Source organism: Acanthochromis polyacanthus, chromosome 15 (assembly GCF_021347895.1).
Source record: "Acanthochromis polyacanthus isolate Apoly-LR-REF ecotype Palm Island chromosome 15, KAUST_Apoly_ChrSc, whole genome shotgun sequence".
Lineage (NCBI taxonomy): Eukaryota > Metazoa > Chordata > Actinopteri > Pomacentridae > Acanthochromis > Acanthochromis polyacanthus.
The window spans coordinates 29,218,277-29,244,127 of record NC_067127.1 but is presented as its reverse complement, the minus strand read 5'-3'; the positions used below and the strand labels follow the sequence as shown (position 1 = coordinate 29,244,127).

The 25,851-nt window shown below is 38.8% G+C and overlaps 1 protein-coding gene and 1 long non-coding RNA gene across 3 annotated transcripts in view; one reads left to right on the top strand and one right to left on the bottom strand.

Annotated features, from left to right (window-relative positions):
- The window catches only part of LOC127537431 (uncharacterized), a 292,103-nt gene that overhangs the window by 77,616 nt on the left and 188,636 nt on the right, over positions 1–25,851 (top strand). The gene's annotated exons all lie outside the window — the stretch shown is intronic.
- LOC110965431 (bone morphogenetic protein receptor type-1A-like) overlaps positions 1–25,851 on the bottom strand; it is a 119,170-nt gene that overhangs the window by 57,437 nt on the left and 35,882 nt on the right. For both annotated transcript variants that reach the window (XM_051959641.1, XM_051959642.1), the window contains exon 2: positions 23,861–23,955. The gene's annotated coding sequence lies outside the window, so the exon portion shown is untranslated. The remainder of the gene's footprint in view (positions 1–23,860; positions 23,956–25,851) is intronic.

The following is a 25,851-nucleotide window of genomic DNA, read 5'->3' as shown; positions in this document are numbered from 1 at the left end:
CACTGATGACAATAAAACAAATCTGGACATCTTATCAACTGCCTTTGTAATAAATTCTTAAAATTGTAGACTTTATGGACATCCTGTATTTAAACCAGGAAAAAATATAATTATTTCACTAATATTTGCTATTATTTGACAGTATAATAAATAAAAATTAAACTGTTAGAAATCTTCAAATTGTCACAGTTGTTACAGATATCTTGCAAAATTACAGGAAAAATACAAAAATTTAGATGTTGACTGTACAAAACAACACAAAATAAAAACAACATCCAAAAACAAATCAAAACCATACATAATATCCACATCTGTATTTTTACAAATATAGTGATTTGTTCTCTTACAGAATGAGAATCAGAATGACTTTATTCATCCCCGAAGGGAAATTCAGTGATACAATATGTGACTGCAAAGGTACACTGTTTTGGTGTAGTTAAATCTGCAAAAAAATGTGTTAAATAAATAAATAAAAATAGGCCAAATTTGATATATTCTTCTAAAACAGCATGGCTTAAAAATGATATAAAGCAGAGCAAGTTGTCAGAAAGTTGTTTTAAGATACACTCCACATGGTGAAATATCTTAATACAGTTGATGTGTAGAGTAGAGAGAAAGGTTTGCATTTTGTGAATTAAATGTCAGAAAACTAAAAAATGTTGATTTAAAGTTCAAGGTGTTTTTAGAGTTATTCAGTTCAACAAAACAATAGTATTCAAAGTTAATTAGTTTAAAGTCGTAAAAAACTGACAAACTTCATAAAGCATCATTTTTTGGAACTAATAATTAATAATAGACTGACAGTTTCACCACCATCATGAATAAAGGTGAAAGCAGATGGAGGATGATTTGATACAAATCTGAGACCTTCCCCTCAGTCTGACTGTTGTGGGAGTCAAACCCACCTCCTCCCCCCATCTGTCTCCTCAGCTAACAGCGGTTAATGTAGCGTAGCTGCTCCGGCTAGCTGGACGTGACATCAGAGTCTTGGAGGAGGAACATTCGGTGTGATGGGAATGAAAGGAGTCATTGTTGGTCGTCCCACCTGTACAGAATAAACCGGCCTTATAGGGAACCACTGAGCCATAGCTGGCCCCCCAGGGGAAGGAATTTGAGGTCACACCGCTCCAGGGATACTGGGATAGAAACCCAAGCAGTGGGTTAAGACTTGAGGAAGAAACTGAGCTCTTGAACGGCTTTTATGGAAACGGTCTGCTTGTGGGCATAATAACTTTTCATTTGGCTGCAGAAGTAGCCGGCTATAAAAATGATTATATTACACCACTACACTCCTCCAGCAGTCTGTACAAAAACTTTAATTAAAGAAATACGTCGTGATTACTTTTATTATTACCAGAATTAGTCTCCTAAGACTACTGCCTGTGGATTTGTTTTGGCTCGTTTAACGCAGGTCCAGGCAGCATGAGGGTTAAAAGTTCACTTTTCACAAAAACAACATCAATGGGTTTAGTATAAAATAAAACTCAATACTGTGGCCACTAAATACAGCCATATTTCTATATCAGTGTTCATGTAAATTTCTTTTAGTTTTATTTCAAAACCTAAAACAACAAATCTTCTATTAAAATTAGTTGTTGATTGTAACAATTAACTGGTTAATTTATAAAGCAAAGATACACTTGTAAAGCATAAATATTCTCCAGTTCTCAAACATAATTGGCAGCTTTGTACCCAAAAATATTTGCTTGAACAAAACAAGAAAATCTGAAAATGATCTCTTAAAGATGATGAAAGGTGGCTTAAAGAGTCCATGTTCTGCAGAATTACAAGTTAATCATTTTGTTTTTGGGGTATACTAGACAATGTTTATATGCTTGATTGTTTAAAAATCCCATAATCTCAGACGGTAAATTGTTGCAGCATTTCTTCTCAACCTCCACTAAAACATTCTGATAGTTCCTGTCTCTTAAGCATCAGCCACCTCAAAAACTAAATTTGCTGTGACTGGTGAGCTGAAAACAAGGCAACTCTGGTTATGTTTGGTAAACCAATGTCTCTGAGTAAAGGAACCAGCATCAAATCAGAAAAAAAGGTGAAACTCCAGAAGATGTTGCTACAAGAATGCACTGCTATAGCTCCTCACATGGACAATAAATATTGTGCTTCGAAACAACAGAAATAACTTATTCTACATCCAACTGTCTGCACTTTTGAACCTTGTTAGCTCTGCAATTATGAAGAAGCAACGTTTGGCTTCATTAATGATTATTTTCTTCAGTAAACTGACTGCGTTGAGTTTGTGGACAGCTTTGTTCATTGGAGGCTTGTGGTGTAAACTTCGACCTATAACAATGTTAAAACTGCTTGTCATACGACTTCTGAGGCAACTACAGATATCTGCAACATCATTTTACTCAGTTAAGCATCGCATTCAAAAGCAGAATTCCAGCTTGAGAGACCTACAGCATCACTCAGACTAGCTCAAAAAGGGAAACGTATAGGGCTGGACCCAAATATCTGAACATTCGTTCGCTACAGCGGTATCCGGATATTAATTTTGGTATTTGAATGTTGTTGATATCTGCAGTACATGTCCAGTAACAATAATGCCCTCCATGAACTGTGGTGGAGAAATCTGAAGGCACAAAATATCTTCAGAGTGATGGATACAAACAATTCACTCATTTTTACACGATTTTAGACATTGATAAGGATGTAACTCTGCAGTCTGTTTATTTATCTTCTTGCAGCTATAGCAGCCTGGATGTTACAAAGCAGAAAACCACTTTATATGTTTCCTCTTCTCCAATCTCCACCTCCTTCTCAAATCTTATTCCCCCCCTTTTCATTGGCTCCTTTCCTCCTCTTGTATCCCTCCCTGCCACTTCTTTCCTCACCTTGCCTCCTCTTTCTTCCCCCTTCTCTCTCCCTCCTCCAATTTTCCATCATGCCGCCTCTCTGCCTCCATCTTGGCCCGGTTCCCCGTCCCCTCCGGGGGCCCCTCCTTCCAGGCGGGCCTCTGGGTGCTGCAGCAGCCTCCCGTTGGTGTCGGCGCCCTGCCCGACATGCCTTTCAGGGCCTGGGAGACTGCAGGCCAGACTTTCTGGCTCCACTGCCATTGTTTGCTTGGCTGCTCTGTGCCTCTTCCCTGGCAATGGATTAGCATAAGAATACTCAGAATACCCAGAGCCACGGTGAGCAGCGCTGCGAGCCTCTTCCTCCCTGCATCTTCTCCCTCCGTTCTTCCTCCTTTTAATCCTCCTCTGCATCGTCATCCTTTATTTAATCCCCAACTTTATCTCAAATTCTGCTTTTCTTCTTCTACAGAACATACTGGTAACAGCCCAATGATTACAGGAAGAAAAGGCTGCAGCTTCACAGCCACCATGGTAGTACTTTGCTTCGTCGATTTTATCATCAATAACTCCTGATTTAAAATATTCTCTTATGTGGTACTTCAAATTATTATTTTAGAGGAGTCACTTTTGAAAGTTAAGACAAAATCATAAGAGTAACTGTAGAAAAAGCTTTTAAGACTAGGCAAAGAGTAGAAAGAAGATTTATCGATTATCATTTTGAAAAATCTCTCAAATGTGTCAGACAGGGCAGACAGTCAATAAATCCTTCTTTTACATGAATGCACGAATAATTGTAATCTAACATCATATACTGTCAAAAGAGACATTTTTCTGCATGGAATGCTTAATTTTCCTCATTATGCGCTAATATTTTCACTTAAATATTTTCAATACACATACTTTTACATTGAGGTATTACTACTTCAATTTAGGTAAAGGATCGGAGTGCTTTTTTCACCACTACCCATCTTGGTCTATCAATGTCAGCAAACAATTACAGGTCCAATATGGTAAAAAAAAAAAAATCATTTTCATTGTGTTTTGTTGTCGTTATAAACTTGGAAATATAAAGTAAAAACTAAGCCGATATGTTCCATTTGAGGAGCCAATGGTAGACTCAAACTTTGTAGAGCCCCACACCCTCAGTGCCTTCAGATAAACTATTCGGAATGAGCAGCTTCCTCAAAGTCCACCAGTTGTATTTACTTTCTAGAGATGTTTTTGCTAACTCTAAAATGTTTCAGTTACAAGTTAAGCTCAACAAATGTTCTGTTGTTGGCTGCAAGAGTGAACATAAAAGCCTCCATGCACTCCCAGCATATGAGAAAGTCAACACCCAGTAATACTTTTATTATTGATGGCAATGTCCCCATAATAATTTTTTTTTTTTTTTTTTACTGTTAGCATGTTGTACAGCTAATGTGGATAACATAACAATTAGCTTCAAAGATTTAATGGTAGTATTTCGTCTTTGTGTCCCAATGTCAACAAATTCTCATGCACGAAGGATGCAGGTACTTAAAATTAAACGATATGCGGACATACACTTTATACCTCTGCAGAGTTTGTGTGTTGTAGCTGTGTAGCTGCACACACATCCTCATCTTGTTTATTCTTGGGTGAGAGACAGAGACTGGGCAGCAGTGAAGCATAATTTCATTAGAGGCCGACAGAAGATCTGCAGGGGAACATTTACTTCATTCACCATGTTACAGCAGCACGGATTACCCAGAATCCACAGGGGCAACACAGGTTTACATCTAACTGAGTGCAGTCAGTAATAATCAGTATGAACCGATTATTAAAGACTTTTGATTCTTAGACAGAGATGTAGATCCTGGTGACAAAGCAGTAAAGCAGTTCATTGTGGTTCAGGCCCTGAAGGTGTTTTTAATCATGCTAATCGCCATAGAAACAGCTCTATCCATCACTGCCGCAGTGCTGCCTTTGTCCTGCAGCTGAGTCATAAAACCAACACACTTGGACCATGAAAGCAACATTCTCATCATAAATCACACAAATGAGGGGAGTGGACATTAGGGGATGCAGCGACACAGCCCTCCCAGTGAAACCAGTTGGCTCCTGCTGCTACAACCGACGTTGTCTCAGGGGAGGTAAACAAAACGAGCATCCGAGTCCTGTACAGGCCTTCAGCTCATGAGTCATCCCCGAAAACGCCGATAATTCACCTCTGCGGGTCAATTAGTGCGATCAGATATCATAAAACAAGTGCTTCATACTGTCTGAGCCGACAGAGAAGATCAATCTCCAAATTTTATCAGTGAAATCTACAACACCAGGAATAATTTTTCCATCATATGACCTGCAGCTATTGTTCATTTTCATTATTTATCAAGAGAGCAAATACAATTTTTTGCAAATAAATTCTAAATTCTGATTGTAGTTCCTGAAACTTGAATATTTTCTGCTCTAGTTCGTCCTCTATGACAGCAAACTGAATATTCTGGAATTATGACTAAAACTTGACATTTGAAGATGTCACTTTAGACTTCAGGACATGCTTTTTGACATTTTCTCTCTATTTTATGACATTTTATAGACCAAACAACTAATCAATTAATCAAGAGAATGAATCTTTTTTTTTGTTTGTTTTTAACAAGTTAGATGTGAAAAAGCTGTTGAAAAGAAACCAGCATTTCTACTTTCTCCATTAATAAATTAGTTAATAAAAATTGCCCAAAACTATTGAGAAAATCATGCTAGCTTGAGCTAAACATTGCCGAGTTTATATAACTAAATCTCAAAAACCCAAATACATTTAGTCTGCTGTGACTAACTGAAAAGAAAGCAACAAATCCATTAATTTACCGGAAAAAAGGGATTTTTTTTCACAAAAGAAGCAAGGAACAGGAAAGATTTGGCATTTTTTCTTGAAAAAATAACTGAAACAAAAAATTGAATATTAAAAAAAGAGGTCGATTCAGGGGGGGTAAATATGTTTTTTAATGTTTCCTTGTTGTTGTGTTCATTTTATTTTCTTCCAAAAACATTTATGTATACGCTGCTAATTCATTACTTTAGGACTGCTTCATAATTTAATAGGGCAGAGTGGTGGCATTAAATTTATTAGTTGGAATGTACGTGGACTTGGTCATGTGCTTAAAAGAGCTAAGGTGTTTTCTCACTTAAAGTCATTATCTGCAGATATTGTTTACCGACAAGAGAAGCACATTAGATCTACGAAAGAACTTTTGCTCAGATGTAGTTGGGCCAGTCAGATATTTCAGTCAACGTTCTGAAGTAAGGTCAGAGGTGTGGCAATTTTGATCAGAAGATCTGTCCCTTTTAAACATGTTTCCACTGTAAAAGACCAAAATGGTCGTTTTCTTTTGGTAACAGGCTATATTCATTCATATCATGTCACACTGTTAAATGTATGTGGTCCTAATTTTGATAACCCTGCTTTTTTTTTTAAAAATATTCAACTTGATTCCTAATCTCTCTGAAACACATGGATACTTGGTGGTGATTTCAATTGTGTGCTTGACGCGCACTTAGATAAATCCACGCCAACTTCTCAAGGGACACTTTCCTCAAATATTCTGGATACAATGATGAATGTGACCAATTTGGTTGACATATGGAGATTGTGCAATCCCACAGAAAGAGACTATTCTTATTTTTCACAAGTACACAAATCTTACTCTAGGATAGATTATTTTTTGCTTGGTTCTAAACTGATTTCCAATGTGGCCTCCACCAAGTATCACAACATTCTCATTTCAAATCATTCTCCAACCTCTTTATCGTTAGATTTGCGATATTCAAAACAACCATGCTCTTGGCGGTTTAATACGCTTCTTCTCTCCGACAAATCTTTCTTCCATTTTATAACTGACAAAATTTCAGAATTGATTGAAAATAATGATAAACAGGATGTTTCAGATTCAGTGTTATGGGAAACGTTTAAAGAGGTCATTCGAGGGCATATCATTTCTTTTGAATCCTCTCTAAAAAAAAGAAACAAAAACAACGTATGCTCGACATAGAGACTAGACTGACTCAGCCTGAACAAGCTCATAAAGCCTCTCCTTCTTCTGTTTTGCAAGAAATTCTCAAATTGAAATATGAGTACAATTCTATTTTATCTTCCAAAGTAAGTGACCAACTGATTAGAAATAAACAAAAACATTTTGAACTGGGGGATAAACCCCATACTTTGCTGTCTCGACAGCTGAGAGGCATTCAGGCGAATAGAGCAATCCATAAAGTCAAATCAAAATCCGGTGAAACTCTTTTCGACCCAAAAGCTATTAATGGCCGCTTTCAAGAATATTACGAAGATCTCTATAAATCTAAATCCAAAGGGGATATACGGTCTTGGCTGGATAAGTTAGATTTTCCCATGTTAAGTGATTCAGATCGGGATGCCTTAAATGCAGATATTACTATTCAGGAGGTATTATCAGCTATAAAATATTTCCCTAACGGTAAGACCGCTGGTCCAGACGGTTTTGGTAATGAAATGTATAAGAAAAATGCAGAAAAAGTTGCCCCTCTTCTGCTTAGAATGTTTAAGCACTCGTTTCAAATACAAGAATTTCCTTGCACATTATATGAAGCCAATATTTCATTGCTGCTAAAAGAGAGTAGAGATGAATTGGAGCCTTCCTCCTATTGTCCAATCGCCTTGCTGAACACTGATGTAAAAATCTTTACAAAACTGTTGGCAAATAGATTAAATGTTCATATTGGCTCAATCGTACATCCGGACCAAACTGGGTTTGTACCCAAAGGTTTTCATTTTTCAATGTTAGAAGACTGATGAACATCATGTACCATAAACACTGGGGAGTTCAAAAGGTAGCTGTTCTTAGCCTTGATGCCGAAAAGGCGTTTGACCAGGTTGAATGGGCGAATATGATCGCAGTCTCAGAAAGATTCGGTCTGGGTAATGAGTTCATATCTTGGGTGTCTTTATTGTATAAATGTCCTTCATCTTCGATCCAAACCAACCAAGACTGGTCAGCACCTTTTCTGCTACATAGAAGTACCCACCAGAGCTGTCCTCTGAGCCCCTTGCTTTTTGCCATAGCGATTGAACCCCTGGCCATCGGAATAAGGACGAGTGTAGCCATTAGCCCAGTTCGCCTGGGGAACGTTGATCATTACATCTCCCTATATGCAGATGACGTTCTTTTTTTTACTCAACCTGAACGCTCGGTTCCAGCCTTGCTCGACTTGGTAAAATCTTTTGGAGAAATTTCTGGGTATACTATTAATTGGCAAAAAAGTGAATTCATGGGCTTGGGGGCTGATCTGGATTCTCAATTTACACAAAATATTCCTTTCAAAATAACAGACAATTTAAAGTACTTAGGAGTTATTTTACCAAAAAAATCAATATCAATATATATATATGAATACAATTATCTGGAGAAACTGAAGCAGGATATAGAGAGATGGAGAACCCTTCCTATCTCAATGATAGGCCGAATAAACGCTATAAAGATGGTTTCACTTCCAAAATTTCTGTATCTTTTTCAAAATTTGCCTATTTGGTTGACAAAGAAATTTTTTAAGTCAATAGACTCAGTAGTCCTGCCTTTCATCTGGGGCTATAAAATTCATAGAATATCAAAAGCACATTTGTGTAAGCCCAAGATGTTAGGTGGACTATGTTTGCCCCATTTTCAGCATTATTATTGGGCGGCAAACTGTAGAGCTCTTGTGTATTGGCAGAAAGTTTACAATTGTAACTCAGAAATTCCCCCTTGGGTGGCCATCGAGAGTGATCAGGTTAAAAATAGTTCTCTTCCTGCCTTCCTTTTTCCCCTTCTGGCTCAAATGTTAAAGTAAATAATTTTATTGTTTCAAATTGTTTGAAGATTCTTAATCAGATCAAAAAAGATTGTACTTTACCAAACACCTCAATTCATACACCAGTATTCCATAATCATGCGTTTCCACCATCCTTGCTCGATGTATCTTTTGACATTTGGAGACAGAAGGGAATAATTACCCTCAGACATGTATAATATTGTACATTTTCTCAACTAAGAAACAAATGTTCCCTTCCATCGTCGCATTTTTTCCGGTATTTGCAGATTAGAAATTATATCCGACAAAATATTCCTAAATTCGAGTCTCTGCCAGAAGAAATACCTATTTATAAGCTTCTTTCGAGCTCACCCACCTCAAAGAAATTGGTGTCAGGGTTTGTCAACCTTTTTTTTGACCAGTCGAACTGTAACACTTTATTTTTGAAAAATGTATGGGAAGAGGAGCTGGGTTTGCAGATTGAGAACGAGATCTGGGAGGAGAGCCTAAGCAAGATTCAATCTCGCTCTATAAATGCGAGACATCAATTAATTCAATTTAAAGTTCTGCATAGACTTCATTATTCTAAAACTAAATTGCATTAAATCTTTCCCACCACTTCCCCTTTATGTGACCGATGTAAATGTGCAGAAGGCTCTCTGACCCACTTATTTTGGGCCTGCACAAAGTTGCATGACTTATGGAAAGAAATATTTCAATTTTTTGGAAATATTTATAAATGCCAGTTACTTCCAGACCCTATGACTGCTTTGTTGGGGTCCTCTCCTTCCCTTCTACGCCTCAGATCCTCTCAGCAACATACAGTTGTTTATGGGATGGTAGTTGCAAAAAAAATATTATTTTAACACTGTGGAAAACTGACACGGCTCCTGTCTTTAAAATGTGGCTGACTGAAATTTGTAATATTTTACACATGGAGAAGATCCGGTACACAACGAAGATAAGGAAGAAAAATTTACGGACATTTGGCAACCATTCATAGATTATCTATCATAACTTATAAGGCCTTCATAATCCCAGCTAATCACAATACCACCACTATATACACACGTGGACAAAATTGTTGGTACCCCTCAGTTAAAGAAGGAAAAACCCACAATTCTCACTGAAATCACTTGAAACTCACAAAAGTAACAATAAATAAAAATTTATTGAAAATTAAATAATCAAAAACAGCCATTACTTTTGAATTGTTGATTAACATAATTATTTAAAAAAACTAACTAATGAAACAGGCCTGGACAAAAATGATGGTACCTCTATAAAAGATTGAAAACTATTTGACCAGAGTGACATGATTAACTCAGGTGTGTCATTTAATTGACATCACAGGTGTTTCCAAACTCATAATCAGTCAGTCTGCCTATTTAAAGGGAGACAAGTAGTCACCCTGCTGTTTGGTGAAAAGGTGTGTACCACACTGAACATGGACAACAGAAAGCGAAGGAGAGAATTGTCCCAGGACATTCGAAAAAAAATTATAGACAAACATCTTAAAGGTAAAGGCTATAAGACCATCTCTAAACAGCTTGAAGTTCCTGTGACAACAGTGGCTCATATTATTCAGAAGTTCAAGACCCACGGGACAGTAGCCAACCTCCCTGGACGTGGCCGCAAGAGGAAAATTGATGACAAATTGAAGAGACGGATCGTTGGAATTGTATCCAAAGAGCCCAGAGCAACCTCCAAAGAAATTAAAGGTGAACTCCAAGGCCAAGGTACATCAGTGTCAGATCGCACCATTCGTCGTTGTTTGAGCCAAAGTGGACTTCATGGGAGACGACCAAGGAGGACACCACTGCTGAAAAAAACTCATAAAAAAGCGAGACTGGAATTTGCAAAAATGCATGTTGACAAGCCACAAAGCTTCTGGGAGAATGTCCTTTGGACAGATGAGACCAAACTGGAGCTTTTTGGTAAGGCACATCAACTCTATGTTCATAGACTCAAAAAGCAAGCATACGAAGAAAAGAACACTGTCCCTACGGTGAAACATGGAGGAGGCTCAGTAATGTTTTGGGGCTGCTTTGCTGCATCTGGCACAGGGTGTCTTGAAAGTGTGCAAGGTACGATGAAATCTGAAGACTATCAAGGCATTCTGGAGAGAAATGTGCTGCCTAGTGTCAGAAAGCTTGGTCTCAGTCGCAGGTCATGGGTCTTCCAACAGGACAACGATCCAAAACACACAGCCAAAAACACCCAAGAATGGCTGAGAGAAAAGCGTTGGACTATTCTAAAGTGGCCTTCTATGAGCCCAGATCTGAATCCCATTGAACATATGTGGAAGGAGCTGAAACATGCCATTTGGAGAAGACACCCATCAAACCTGAGACAACTGGAGCTGTTTGCTCATGAGGAGTGGGCCAAAATACCTGTTGACAGCTGCAGAACGCTCATTGACAAATACAGAAATCGTTTAATTGCAGTGATTGCCTCAAAAGGTTGTGCAACAAAATATTAAGTTATGGGTACCATCATTTTTGTCCAGCGCTATTTCATTAGTTTGTTTTTTTTAAATAATTATGTTAATCAACAATTCAAAAGTGATGGCTGATTTTGATTATTTAATTTTCAATAAATTTTTATTTATTGTTACTTTTGTGAGTTTCAAGTGATTTCAGTGAGAATTGTGGGTTTTTCCTTCTTTAACTGAAGGGTACCAACAATTTTGTCCACGTGTGTAAGTCCTTCTTGTCAATCTTATATTGCACGGCGGTAGCGTTACATTTTTACATCCTTCATTGAGCTTTTTTTTTTTTTCTTTTTTCTTTTTGTGTGTGTTGGTACTTTTGTGTGTATTTTTGTTCATAAAAACGAAAAATCTTTAATAAATATACTTTGGGGGAAAAAAAGAGGCAGATTCAGCAATTAATTAACTAATCCTTGATAGTCCTTGAACTATTCATCTGTGACACATTGCTGGTGGAAAACTTAACCAAAACTATGTTTAAAATTGTGTTAATTTTTCAGTATCACTTTGTTCTACATGTCTTGTTTCAGAATTTACCAGATAATGCACTTAAAAAAAGTAAGTAGTACATTATTTATAGTATGCAGAGTCAACACCTTTTCCAGTATTGGCAACAACTGTGGCACTAATTAAAGAGAATCAACTTTCTCTTATTTATGTCATATTGCATTATAACTGTGTCGTTCTGCATGGGAGACATTACTTGATACTTCTAACCATGGTTGTGCCGTTTCTAAAGAAATGGAGGACTTTAAAGTAAAAAAAAAAAAAAAAAAAAAAAATGAGGCCCAGTCAGTGAAAAAACATTCAGAAACTGACTGGAATTTAGAGGGTTAACTAATAGATTCAGTTCCGGACATTAAAAAAAAAAGAGCAAAGTGGAAAATCCTTCCAGAGGACAAGCTAACTGTAGGTAGTGGTACACAACATAAATGACTAAAACAATCAATTCTTCTTCCAACTAATGCTTCTGTTTGAATATTTAAAAAGCTTGTCCTATTCAAGTGAAGGTCTGTTTATTACTAGAAAGTTGTCAGTTTTTGTCATAAATTCACATGAATTAACTGTTTGTGATAAAGAGTTCATTGTTACAGCAGTCTTGAGGCTATAGCGCCTGTTATCTGACCTCTGTTGCTTATCAATAACCAGCCACCTCCTCCACTGACTATTTCTCCCTTCCCCCTTCCTACTCAACTGTTGCTGGAATGTGGGAGGCAGGTAATGGAAAATACCCCCCCCCCCCCCCCCCACACACACACACACACACACACACACACACTCCGGCTCTACAGCCCAGATAGCGTCCTTGTAGACAAACCACATACGGCCATGTTTTTAGCAGAGAGCTAAGTCCAATAAGATTAAAACACAGAAATATGTTCTTCTTTGCCCTTATTTCAGCTGGTAAACAACAAAATTGCATCATGGCCAAAAATCTGACAGACAACAAGCTGATCAAATCATTGTTTCAAGGCTGCGACATCGTCTAAATTAAATTGTTTCACAAAGAGTTGTTTCTGCAGACTCCGCCGATACTCTGCAGTCACCCTCACTCTGCTTAAATGTGGCAGAATTTTCCATATAGTTGTTTTCATTTACACATTTTACACACTGACTGTTCAACAATCAAGGCTGGCTGGAGGTAATGCCTTTAAGGTGGCAGCTCCCAAGCCTTGCAGTATGCTTTGTTTTTTAATCAAATATTTCTCCTCTATTGATACTTCTAAAAAAAAAATCTCAAGATGTACAGTTGTGTTCAAAATAATAGCAGTGTTCTTCAAAATGCGAGTAGAGCTCAAAATCCTGCTTGGAAAATTCAAAGTTTTTTTATTTATTAACTGAGAACAATGCACTTTACATTTTACATTAAAACATGGTGAGAAATCTCTCAATATTTTAAATCATTTGCAGAAAATTACAGGAACAAATATTTTTGCCCGTTCAAAAAAATAGCAGTATCTGCACTGTTCATTTCAAACTTAAAAAAACAGTTTGATTTGGCATTCCTGTGAATAAATAAACTAATATTTTGTTGTATAGCCACGGTTTTTGAGAACTTCTTCACATCTGTGAGGCATGGAATCAACCAACTTCTGGCATCTGTCAGCTGGTATTCCGGACCAGGATGACTCAACCTTCCACAGTTCCTCTGCATTTCTTGGTTTTGCCTCAGAAACAGCACTTTTGATGTCACCCCACAAGTTTTCGATTGGATTAAGGTCCGGGGATTGGGCTGGCCACTCCATAACCTTAACTTTGTTGGTCTGGAACCAAGATGTTGCACGCTTGCTGGTGTGTTTGAGGTCTTTGTCTTGTTGAAACACCCATTTTAAGGGCATTTCCTCCTCAGCATAAGGCAGCATGACCTCTTCAAATATTTTGATATAAGCAAACTGATCCATGATTCCTGGTATGCGATAAATGGGCCCAACACCATAGTAAGAGAAACAGCCCCATATCATGAGGCTTGTACCACCATGCTTCACGGTCTTCAGGGTGTACTGTGGCTTGAATTCTGTGTTTGGGGGTCACCTGACAAAGACTCTGTGGCCCTTAGACCCAAAGAGAACAATTTTACTCTCATCAGTTCACAAAATATTTCTCCATTTCTCTTTAGGCCAGGTCATATGCTCTTTGGCAAATTGTATCCTCTTCAGCACGTCTTTTTTATTTAACAGTGGGACTTTGCGGGGGCTTCTTGCCCATAGACTGGCCTCACACAAGCATCTTCTAATTGTCCCAGTACTCACAAGTAACTCCAGACAGTCTTTGATCTCCCTGGAGCTGATCATTGGCTGAGTCTTTGCCATTCAGGCTATTGCTCGATCCATTCGAACTGTCGTCTTCCGTTTTCTTCCACGTCTCTCTGGTTTTGCTTTCCTTTTCAAAGCATTGGAGATCATTTTAGCTGAGCAGCCTATGATTTTCTGCACTTCTTTGTATGTTTTCCCCTCTTTAATCAACTTTTTAATTAGAGTACGCTACTCTTCTGTACAATGTCTGGAACGACCCATCTTTGGTTTTCACAGAGAATTGCATGGTCATCATGTGCTGGCTTCATCCTTAAATAAGGGCCACCTGTATCACACCTGTTTCGTCACATAACGAATGAGCTCACTGATTGGACTCTAGACTGCTATTATTTTGAACATGCCCCTTTCAATTATTTATTCAATTACAGTAACTCAGGAGCATGCATGTCGTGTTTGCTGGTTTCTGTGACTCAACAACACCTACGAGTAAATTATTTGCCATCTAATAATAAAATTTCTGCCAAAAACCGTGATTAATCTGGTTAGTCATGATGGACTGCTATTATTTTGAACACAACTGTACATGTTTTCAACAGCTTTTTGTTGCTCAGTTTAATTCAATTCAATTTTATTGTATAGCGCCAATTACAGGTCAGATTTTCTCAACACACTTTACAGAACCCATATGCCTGAAACCCCAGGGCAAGAAAAACACCCTTTTAACTAGGGATGTGCGGACTAGTCGTTTAATCGTTTAACCGCCTACTCATTTATTAAACGTTTAGTATTTTACAAGTCGGTTAAACGCTGCATTAAGCATCATGCACCTTGTCCCCGACCGGGCGCCGCCATGCAGCTCTACGCTCGGGCGTGCGCTACACTCTCGTCCCGTCTGGGCTACCTGGTTGATCCTGCCAGTAGCATATGCTTGTCTCTTTTTTCAACCCCCGCTATCCCCCTCATCATTAGCGGTGTTTTGACCACTCCAGCTACACCCACCACGTAACTTCCTGCCACCCCGAAGCAAAGCATCGGCTCCAGTATGTGCTGCTCATGGACTGTCATGGCACACCGACCCGCTGCCGTTACGCACAGACGCAGCAGCACTTTCTGTCTCAGTGGACGACTGAACATCTTCATCAGAGGGTGAATATTCCTCTTCAGAATATGAGTAAGCCATTACTTGCCAAAGTACTTTGTCAGCGTTGACCAGACCTCTCGGTATGGTGAGTTTTCTCACTCTAAAATGTGCCGTCTTGTGCTCTGATACGCTCCGACGGCAAATCTCGTCTCCTCGGTTTTCAAACTCTGTAAACTCCAGAACTTTGAATGAAAACACGCCCACAACTGATGCTCAGATTGAAGTTCCAGATGTCCGCCATCTCCTGGTGTACAGTACATGAGGCACACGAGGCAGTATATTTGAAGCTATGACTTGTTATGTTCAGCAATGTTGCTTGTCGCAATATTGCGACTTTGGCGCTTAAAGGGTTAAATTGCAAGTTTTCCGAACCGACTAGTCGCCAATAAAATTAGCGACTAGTCGGTTCGGAAATTAGTCGAAATTCCCATCCCTACTTTTAACAGGGAAGAAACCTTGAGCAGAACACGGCTATTTATGTGGGGGGATCCATCTGCCAGCCGGCCAGCGGGTTGAGAGGGACAGACGAGGTAGAGTGGTAGAGTTTAGTATTTTATATCTATTTTATTATAGAAATTTATCTTAAAAGTTACCTTCACTGTAAAAACAAATTTGGCAAATAAAATGCGTGAAAAACTGTCAAATAATTTAAGGTTCATTAATTGTACAAAAAAAGATTGTGAAAATAAAAGCAATTAAAGCCGCAAGCGGCGTCAAAAGGCCCTCACCGGCCACCGACCTGACCCGCCCCGTTTTTTTCTGGCGAGCGTACATCAAAATTTCATCAAAATATTTACAAATGTACAAACAGCAGCAAACAGGAACCATGCTCATTCATTGCTGCATTATGACAATATGTGACATGTTCGCCATCGACACAACAACATCATCCAAATTCGGATTGGATTCGGATTGGAGTCGTTATGTACGAATGGCAGCCATTTATCACGCACAAAAACAAAAAAAACCAAAACAAAACAAAAAAAAAAAATCGCAAAATTTTACATCAACTTTGCAGCGTTGCCACGCGGAAACCATGAAATGAAATTTTACGCTTTGGATAACTTAATTGTCTACTTGTGTAGATGGTGTCCACCAAATTTCAGCCCATTTGGAAAAGCACGCGATCAAAACGAACATTTTGTATGACGTCCTCGAAAACGCTGACTCAGCATTTTTGAAATTTCAATCCGAAATAGCTGCCTTCCTGAGGGCGGGGTCATAATATTATTTTTCGTTTGTCCCGACAAGACACGTGTGTGCCGAATTTGGTGGCTGTACGACAAAGTTGATGTCGGACCCCCTCCCATTGATGCAATGCATTTTGATTTTTGCAGGTGGTGCTGTAGAGCCAATTTTTAAGTCCCAATATTGAAACACATATTAAAAAAACTCTCACCGAAACTGAATTTTGCGTGCTTGACTAGTCGTTGTCTGTGTTACAAAAGCAATAGGCCCGTCGCCCTGGGCTACCAGGGGCTCGGGTCTAAATATCTGTGAAAGAATATTTTAAATAATTTCAATACTGTAATTTTTTATGGTCACACATTGTAAAAGAACAAATAGAAAACAGATTTTTCTACCGGATTTATGAAAATGGAATTTTAACATTAGTATTTCCAGATTTGTCCAGTATTTTTTTTTCTGGGACTATAACTTAATACGATCTCTTATTGAACAAAACAGGGGAAATATATTTTGAAAAACAGTTAAATATTACATTTTTCAATCTTTGATAAACACATTTTTTTCTTTCAGAAAGCAGCAAATATCCGTAAAAAAGAATGGTTTCTTTGCTGATTTGTATACAATAGATAATGTGCAACTTTATATTCAAATGCTATAGAAGAAATTTCTACTTGTAAAAATACAGATTTCTGATGTGGAAGCTATTTACTAATTCATATAATTTCCTGTGATCTTACTAGGTCTTATCTGTGATTCAACAAAACTGAGAAATTTTATAAAATAACAGTAAATTGTTCCAAAATATAACGGTTTTTGCACTTATTCTTGTTTTTGCCAATTTTAAACATGAATGTCACTCTGGTCAAGTCTGGTTGTTCAAGGGGCAATTACAAATTTGTAAACTGAGCAAACTATTTAGTAAATTTAGCTTGCCAAGATGCAGGAAAGTTCATTTAGACTGGCCTTACAAATATAAATATGCCCCAAAGCTGAACTGCTGATAGAAATTGTTTTGTAACTGTGACAAAAATCAACATGAATGCAGGTTATTATCAGTGGCTTAGTTCAGATCAAGTTCAGTTTTTCTCATATACTCTGAAACACCCTCTCTGGCAGAGGGGTGAAATGAAGAGAAAAAGATTGCTTTACAGATTTAAGGCAGGTGTTACTTGTAAGCCCCACCCTCAAGTGCTGTCAATCATCCACCCAGAGTCTGAGTTCACAGCCAATCACATCACAGTGTGGACTTTCTTTCTGCTGAACTTCCTGTTTGGAAACATTTTCTGCCTCGGCAGCTGGCAGCAGGCTGCACTAATCTTGTACCAGTATGAAGGAGTGGAAACTGGGCAGACTGGAGCGCAGACAGCTTTCCCCTGAGACATGAAATACTAAATATGAGTGTAATTGCAGCAGACAGAACACTGGCCTTGTGTGAGCGTGTACAGTATGTGTGTGTGGGTGGTCTGGTCAGAGACTGGACTCTGTGCACGGAGGCCGGATGGTTTCATTCACCGTGTCACCATGGAAACTGCAGCCAGGCCACAGAGCTGAGCCCAGACGACAACGATACACAGTAGGTGGTCTTAATGAATGTGTTTTTGTGTAGAAACAGGAAGAAGAAACTGAAAACACAGAATGAAGAATAAACTAAAATGCATTAAAGAAAATGTGAAATTATGGATTAACAAAAATATTTAAGAAACAAAAACAAAGTGTGGCTCAGAAATCAGTTTATTTTCCGATCTCAAAGTTTTACAGTGGGCTGGACGGAGATACAGTGACGAATTCAGACAGGAGGAAAGCAGCTGATGTGAGACCACAAAAAGAGGGGAGTGTTTTATTGTCAGCCTGCCTCCAGCCAAAATTACTGCTACAGTGAACCAAAGAAAATGTTGATCAACTGAACCTGTATCTGCTCTCCAACCAAACTAAATGGTCACGAGGATAGAATAAATCGACACATTTTCTGTAGATGAACTAAATGTTCCACGGTGAAGTAAGTTTACTACCTGTTAGCCTTACTAGCCCAAAATTGATTACATATTAGCATAGAAAGCATCATTTGAATTGGGGAATATTAGATTAAAATAACACACTTGGAACAGACCAGCTGCACATACTTATATCCATCCATCATCTATACACCACTTCATCCTCATTAGGGTCGCAGTGTGTGTGTGGGGGGGGGGGGGGGGCAATCCCAGCTGACTTGGAGCGAAGGCAGGGGACACCCTGGACAGGTCACCAGTCTGTCGCAGGGCTACATATACAGACAAACAATCACACTTGCATTCACACCTACGGGCAATTTAGAATCATCAATCAACCTCAGCATATTTTTGGACTTTGGGAGGAGACGGGTGTCATATAGAAATCTGACCCCATGGAAATCTGACCCCCGGGTCACTTTTCTATATAGAATTCTGACCCGTGGGTCACTTTTCTAGTATAGAAAATTGACCCGCCCCATAGAATTGTGACTCCCTATATGAAATTTTAAATTTTGCTAATAAAAATGTTCTGCTATCCTTACGTACTAGAAAAACATCTTTTCACCATCATAGCCTATAATTTACGTATGTTAATGAACATTTTACAAAGTACATTTCTGTATGTATGTATGTATGTGATAAAAGTATTCTTCCAGCAATATATATATATATATATATATATATATATATCAGATTAATCCATATTAATTTGAAAATCTGCAAATATGACAGCGATGTTTTAAGCTTATTTATTGTGATGAAATTGCTGGAGACAGTGACAACTGCTAAAAAGCTGCATTTTTTCCAGCTTGTAGAACATGTTTCAACACTGTAATTGACAATATTTATTCCGAAATTAATTATTTTGCGTTCCAAACCATTTCAACAAAAGCCGGCACACCATGGTGGGACATTAGCAGCAGCCAGATACTGGTTTAACATGGCGTGGTTGGTAATTTGCGGCACAAAATGATAATTTACTATGGAATGAATCATATTTGGACATATCTGTCAGTGGCCTAAAAAGTTAATTTCACATCCTGGCACACACGTGTTCACACACACACGCTCATGGCTTGTCACGTCAACTAACAAGAACAGCACTGAGAGAGCGCAGTCCTCCACCAAGACAGGTGTGTGTTCTGCATGTGTACATACCGAATCGCGTGACCTAAATATGTAGCGGGCGACGGGAAATGATGGGACTCAAACACCCCCACAATTTAATCAACTGTTCCTTGTATCATTTCCGATACGTCCACAGTGGTAGATTTGTTGTAGGATCACAATCATGTGATCGTCAGCAGGCCGCTGTGTAGCGTTCACCTGTTGCCATGGTTGCCGTGCTGCTATCAGACGCCGTGCCGCTATGAATCTTTAACAAATCTGTGGATCCAAACTTCAAGCCGCGTCACTGCCGTAGTCTAATCATTTGGTCCTTGTGTCATTTCTGACCGACCCTGAAAATTTCATTTAAATCCCCGAGTATGTTTTTGAGTGATGTTGGGAACAGAGGAAGGATTCACACACGCTGATCGTCACATAACTCCTCCGTGTTCTTTGGTGGAATAATTAATCTAATTTACCTCATTCTTTCAGTGCCCTAACGGATCTGGATGCAACGGTTTCCATCATGGTGATTTATGTGGTCTGTTGTGTGATCATTTCAGCCGTTCTAATATGTTTCTTTTTTCTTTTTTTTTAAGTGTATTAATCGATGATTTTTTTTCTTTTTTTGTATTCCACCACAGTATTGCATGGTTGTAAAACAGTTTAGCTCTGCTTTGGTGAAGAACATCAGTCAATTAATTGTTTATCACGGTCTTCAGCAGTAATTTTTGTTGGTAAATGAGAGACATAGTACCGCTCATGTCTGCATCTTTAAACCATAAACAAGGAAGTGAATTCGGTGATGTATGTGCATTAGGTTTGCACTGGGGACTGCTCTGATTGGTGGAACTCATGGGAGACGGGCCAAAATTGCGGGAAAGTTGCGGTGATTGGACAAAATTGCAAGGCCGTGCAAAATTTGCGGAGATTGGTTGATTTCGCGTGGATTCACGCGAACGCAACATCGCGAATTCCTGGAGGGACTGAGTAGTAGTAATCTGCCGATCAGCTTCAGCAGAATGGAATCCAGTGAATTTGACAGCATATGTGCTTTTCTCAACAGTCCACAAGTAGCCAGGGTAAGTTGAATAAAGTATTAAAACTTGTGTTTATATTACTTATGTGTTGTGACCTAGGTCACTTTTCCATGCTATAAAATATTGACCCCACTATGTATTATGCTAGTTATTTAATGTTTTGTAACCCAGGTCACTTTTCCATGCTATAGAATATTGACCCCACTATGTATTATGCTAGTTATTTAATGTTTTGTAACCTAGGTCACTTTTCCATGCTATAGAATATTGACCTCAGGATTATTTCAATGTTAACTTATTTGCATGTTGCATTAACCCCATGTATTGATATATGTGTTTTTTGTTATAGGCCTACCCAGATGGCAAGGACAAGCGGAACTTCCGAAGGACATGCAGTCGGTACACTTTGATTGATGGTACACTTCACTACCTCCACAAGAAGCACACACATTCTTCAGCCATCAGCTCCTGTGTCCATCTTTATCAGCAACATCTGCAGCCACTTCCAGACTGTCTTCTGTGTTTACGCTGATTCGATGTATATTTGAATATAAATACAATGAATTTGTAAATAAAATCATTATTTTCAATAATGTGTTGAAAAGTTTTCATCCAGTCTCTCTTATATGCTATAAAGTATTGGCCCTCATGATTTTCCCTATAATCTTATATATTATTATTACATATAATTATTATTGCAATATTGAAAAATATCATGTTTTTGTAAAACACAACATTATTTTAATTTTCATGTGTTTAAATATTTTTTTACAGAATAATTGGGGGTGGGTCACTTTTCCATGGGGGGGGTCAGAATTCTGTAATAGAAAAGTAACCCGCGGGTCACTTTTCCATGGGGGTCAATTTTCTATCTGACACCGGAGTACCCAGAGATTCATGCATAGGGAGAACATGCAAACTCCATGCAGAAAGATCCCGGGAAGGCCGGGACACAAACCAGGGATCTTCTCGCTGCAAATGGAAATAAATCAACTGAGCAAAAGAACTGATGAGGAAATCACACAAACATGTTAGCTGCTGTTTTTAGGTCATCGGTAACGTTATATTATTGAGCTGTGACACATAAACTGCTGCTTGCAAAGTTTAGACTTGACTTTTTGTCTATATGAACAAAACAAAGCCACATGAACAACATCTTCAACATAGTTTCAATTATTTAGGAGTAAACTCCAAGAAAATCTTTATCAAATGTTAAATAGCTCAGTCCTAGCAGTCGTCACAAAGTTAGGCCAATTAAAATGTAGGATGTTTGCAGGTAGTTTGTTCCTCCTTCGGCCCAGAATAATGTTTTAATCCTAAAAGTTTGTTGAAATGGAGGTTTCCTCCTCATGAAAATACAAGCTAAGATTGTCCAACCACTGAGAATCTGGCTGAATGGAAGAATACTAGCCAACCAATCACTATTCAACAGCTATAATAACAATCAACACAAGGATTTAACTACAATAAGAGGGCTTGCTAATTTTATATTCTTCCTATTTACACATACAAACAGGTGACACTATTGGAAACAACTGAGTATAATGCAGTCTAATACGGCGCTAAAAAAAACAATTTAATATTTTAAGAACACCTCTATAACTGTGTCAAAAAAAGACAAACATGAAAGACATACCAATTACCATTTTTGTTCTTATGGTGACTGAACCAGTGGAAAATGAGTGTGCACTGATATAAAATTACCTCTAGTATACAAACAAATCGGACTACAACATATGTTATATTTCTGGGGAACGTATCATATTCTTTGTCCACCAGTTAAAGTTGTAAACTCATCAGGTTGTGCTGTAGGCTGAGCGTGCAGGGCAGTGAGGAGGCTGGTGGTGGTGGTAGTGGGTAAGCTGCCGCAGAGGGACATATGGGAGTGATTTTGTGCTGCAGACTGGCCGGCTCTGTTTGAAGGTCTGTCAGCAAGCTCTGAGACTCAGGCACTTGAGTCACCTCGTCATGAAACAAAGGCAGCAATCTGCTTCGTTTCCACACATGGTCACGTACTCGCAGACTGCTCCGGAAAAAACTGACTCCATCACAGCTGACTGGTTGTATCACACAGATAGAGCTTACCAAAGCTTGGTGAGAAATTAAAAATAAATAAATCTGTAATTGAGAGCAACTATTGACTCATGAGTAAGAGTCTGCTTGATACAGAAACAACATCGTAACATAGTATATTAATGTAGATATCGTATCTGGCTTGTGAGGCTGCGGCACACCCTTAACAAGCAAAAAAGAGGTACATGGAATAACACTGGACAGGAGAAAACTTATCTTATGATATTTTACTGTCTATACTAGTGCTGCAAAACATTGGAGAAAAAACTGACACTGATATTTTATCTTGCTGTGATGAGTAAAAAATACAAGAATTTTCAGCAGATGAACTGAATTACTCTATTTGAAAATAAGAATTATTTTTTAAATGATTTTGGGGGGAATGTGTCTGCACAAAAGAGTAAAAAAGAACTCTAAAAAAGCACAAAAAAGGCCTCTAATGAGATGTAACACTAGCAAAGACATACTAAACAGTTTTTTTGCTTTAACCGTCACTCAGATACAGCTTTGCACTTGTCATACAGAGCTTTGTTGTGCTAATTTAAATGGGCACACAAACATTTTATTGACATCATGCTTTTTGAGGCTGAAATGCTTCCAGACAAACTTGAGTTGCATTTCGTTTTCCAATCAGTTCCTCGTTTTCAGTGATTTTCTTCTATTTCTGTCCATTTTGTTGTGGACACATGAAATGTGCATGCCAACAAACTGGCCAACAAGCTGTGTAAGTTTATTTGGTATCAAGCATTAAAAAACTGTTGTAGCATGATGTGTTTATCTCACTTCACTGAAACTATACATTGTGCTGCCTCCATATGATTCCTCCCTAAACTTTAGGTAACTAAAGACAGACCTTTAGATACACAGACTGATTCTCACCATGTATAATGCATACTGTTGATGTTTTAAACCATAAACTGTTACATACACCACTGAGTTTCAAAACTTCAAACACACTGCCTCGACTTGGAAACAAGCAGAAAACTAAAGAGCTGTAAGTTTAAAGGATGCACAAACTCGCAATTATTCCCCACATCGAGGCAGAATTTCACTTTTTACACACAATCCAGCCTTTATTTCCCACAAATGCTCCACCTATAACACATACATTTCCTTTCTCTTTGCAAGGCATTACTTCACTTCTAACACGCACATACTCAGATCAGCCTTGGGGCTTGGTTTGGTCTAATCAGTTCTCTTCCTGCTCTCCCGCTCTGCGGTTATTAATCAAACCAGATGACAGCTCCAATGTCCCAATCACAGCTTGCAATTAAAAGCCAGGAAGCCTCCTGATTGGTCGACTCGGCCTTCAGCCCTAAGGTCAGGGGTTAATCTCCTCAAAGAGCAGGAGGGGGAAGGCAGACAGCTAATTAAGGAGAAATCACTGGTGTACCGGAAACAAAGAAAAAGTTTGTCTTCTGTGTTTTTCATGCGACCTCAATAAACATTGTGCAGACAAATTGTGTGTTTTCATACCTGACTGGTGGCTCCATGGTAGAACAGTGTCTGCGCACGGCTCCATGGGAAATGTAGTGGGGAAGTCAGGTCAGCCCAACATCACAACCACCGACCTGTCACAGACACAAACAAGCATGAAGTTATAATTCATGTAGTCAGACTCACCAGATGTAGGATGCGGGTATAAACCTGACATTTGTCCTTTCCTTCTGCTATCTGCCTCTTACCGTTTCCAAAATCAACTTCACTATGGGAAACAACAACCTTCGAGCATCAAACTACCACACGGTTGGAGGGGGGTGCGGAGACGGCCCTAATATTCGGATCCATTCGTCTGGTCTTCCGGACCGAAGGAGACCCACCTGAGTATTTGGATCCATTCGTCTTGGATCCTGGACACAAATTTTGCACACTGCCTTCGTTTTGTCTTGAGTTAAACTGAAGAATTCCCAAACAGCGGAGGTCTTCGGCATCTTGTCTTGTGTTTATGCAATGAAGTGAAGCCTCCCGTCGGAGTTGGCAGCCACCCGGCCATTCAGGTGGTGGAAACAAACACGAATGGATGAGCCGAGATGAGCCGATATGGCGGGATGAGTTGAAGTGGGCCGAAGGCGAAGGGAAGAGACGAGCTCCGAATATTCCTATTATCGTCTGGGGGGAGGGGGGTGATCACATAGACATATGTGTATATGTCACAGACATATGTGTATATGTTTATGTGATCACACGACGGGATGAGCCGATGTGGGCCGAAGGCGGAGGGAAGACAGTAACGCCAAATATTCGTTCCACCTGGTAACGTATGGCCGGAGGCGGGCCGAATATTCGGATACTAAAATTAATATCCGGATACCTCCGTAGCAAACGAATATTCGGATATTCAGGTCCAGCCCTAATTTTGAGGGAACACCAAAGCTGCATTCTTCATTTAGCTCTGCCTATGATGACTGTGAGTGGTTAACAGAGATGCTTTTTTTCCTCTTTTAGCTTATTTTTTCCTCCAATAATCAGGGGTTTCTCACTATTTTTTCCACTGGTAGCACTGCTGGTAACAACTTCTTAGTTGGTCACACGGACACATGACTTGTCGAAAATAAGACTATATTCACTGTGTCTCTAACCTTACGTCTGATGTTGCTTGAAACCATTCCTATACACTAAGCCCAGCATGACTGTTCACATCTGCACACTAATAGGTGCTACAATTTACCAATGTTCCCTAAATACCTCACATGCAGACTAGCAAAATCAATGACACTGAAGCTGAAAATACGTTCTGAACCAAATTGTGTTTTCATGTGTTTATTATCAAAAGGCTTCAATACAGTCTGTGATTGTTGGCTCAGGTCATTGGTCTGTTGCAGTCAGTGGCACAGTTTAAACAACTTTCCAAAGAACAAAGGCTTCGAAAGTCTGGGAATATCTTAGATGATCACAGAACAAAAATGTGGTTTGTAAACTCTGCCGAGTGAAAACACACAGGAGGTACTTAGCATCTGCTAGCTTCTCTCCTGTCCTCTGTGCTCACATATACGGTTTCTTTTTACAACTAAATCGCCAACAAAATTGCTCTCATTTACATAATTATCTGCTTCTGATGTCAGACAACAAAATGAGAATCAAATAGTGATGGAAATGTGCCTCATTAAGACTACATGATAACCAGCAGTCATTTCAAAGACGATTGTGAATTTTTTTTTTTTTTTATAAAAGTCAAAGACACTATCAAAGACACAGAACAGCAACACAATCAGCAGAAAAGGAGTTGCTTTTATTGGTATATATGTGAAAAAAATCCACCGTGTCCATGATGCACTTCGTTTGATATACAGACTGAATTTTTCTTTAAGGAGTTGCACTACTGGCCTGAATAATAAGCCCTAGATTTTCTTTATTGTTGTCATGTTGGAGTTTCCAGTTTAACTCTTAATATGTAAGCTTTTGTTTACACTTCATACTGTGCTGCAACATACAGCAACATAAAGTTGCTTAAATGAACTTGGTAATGA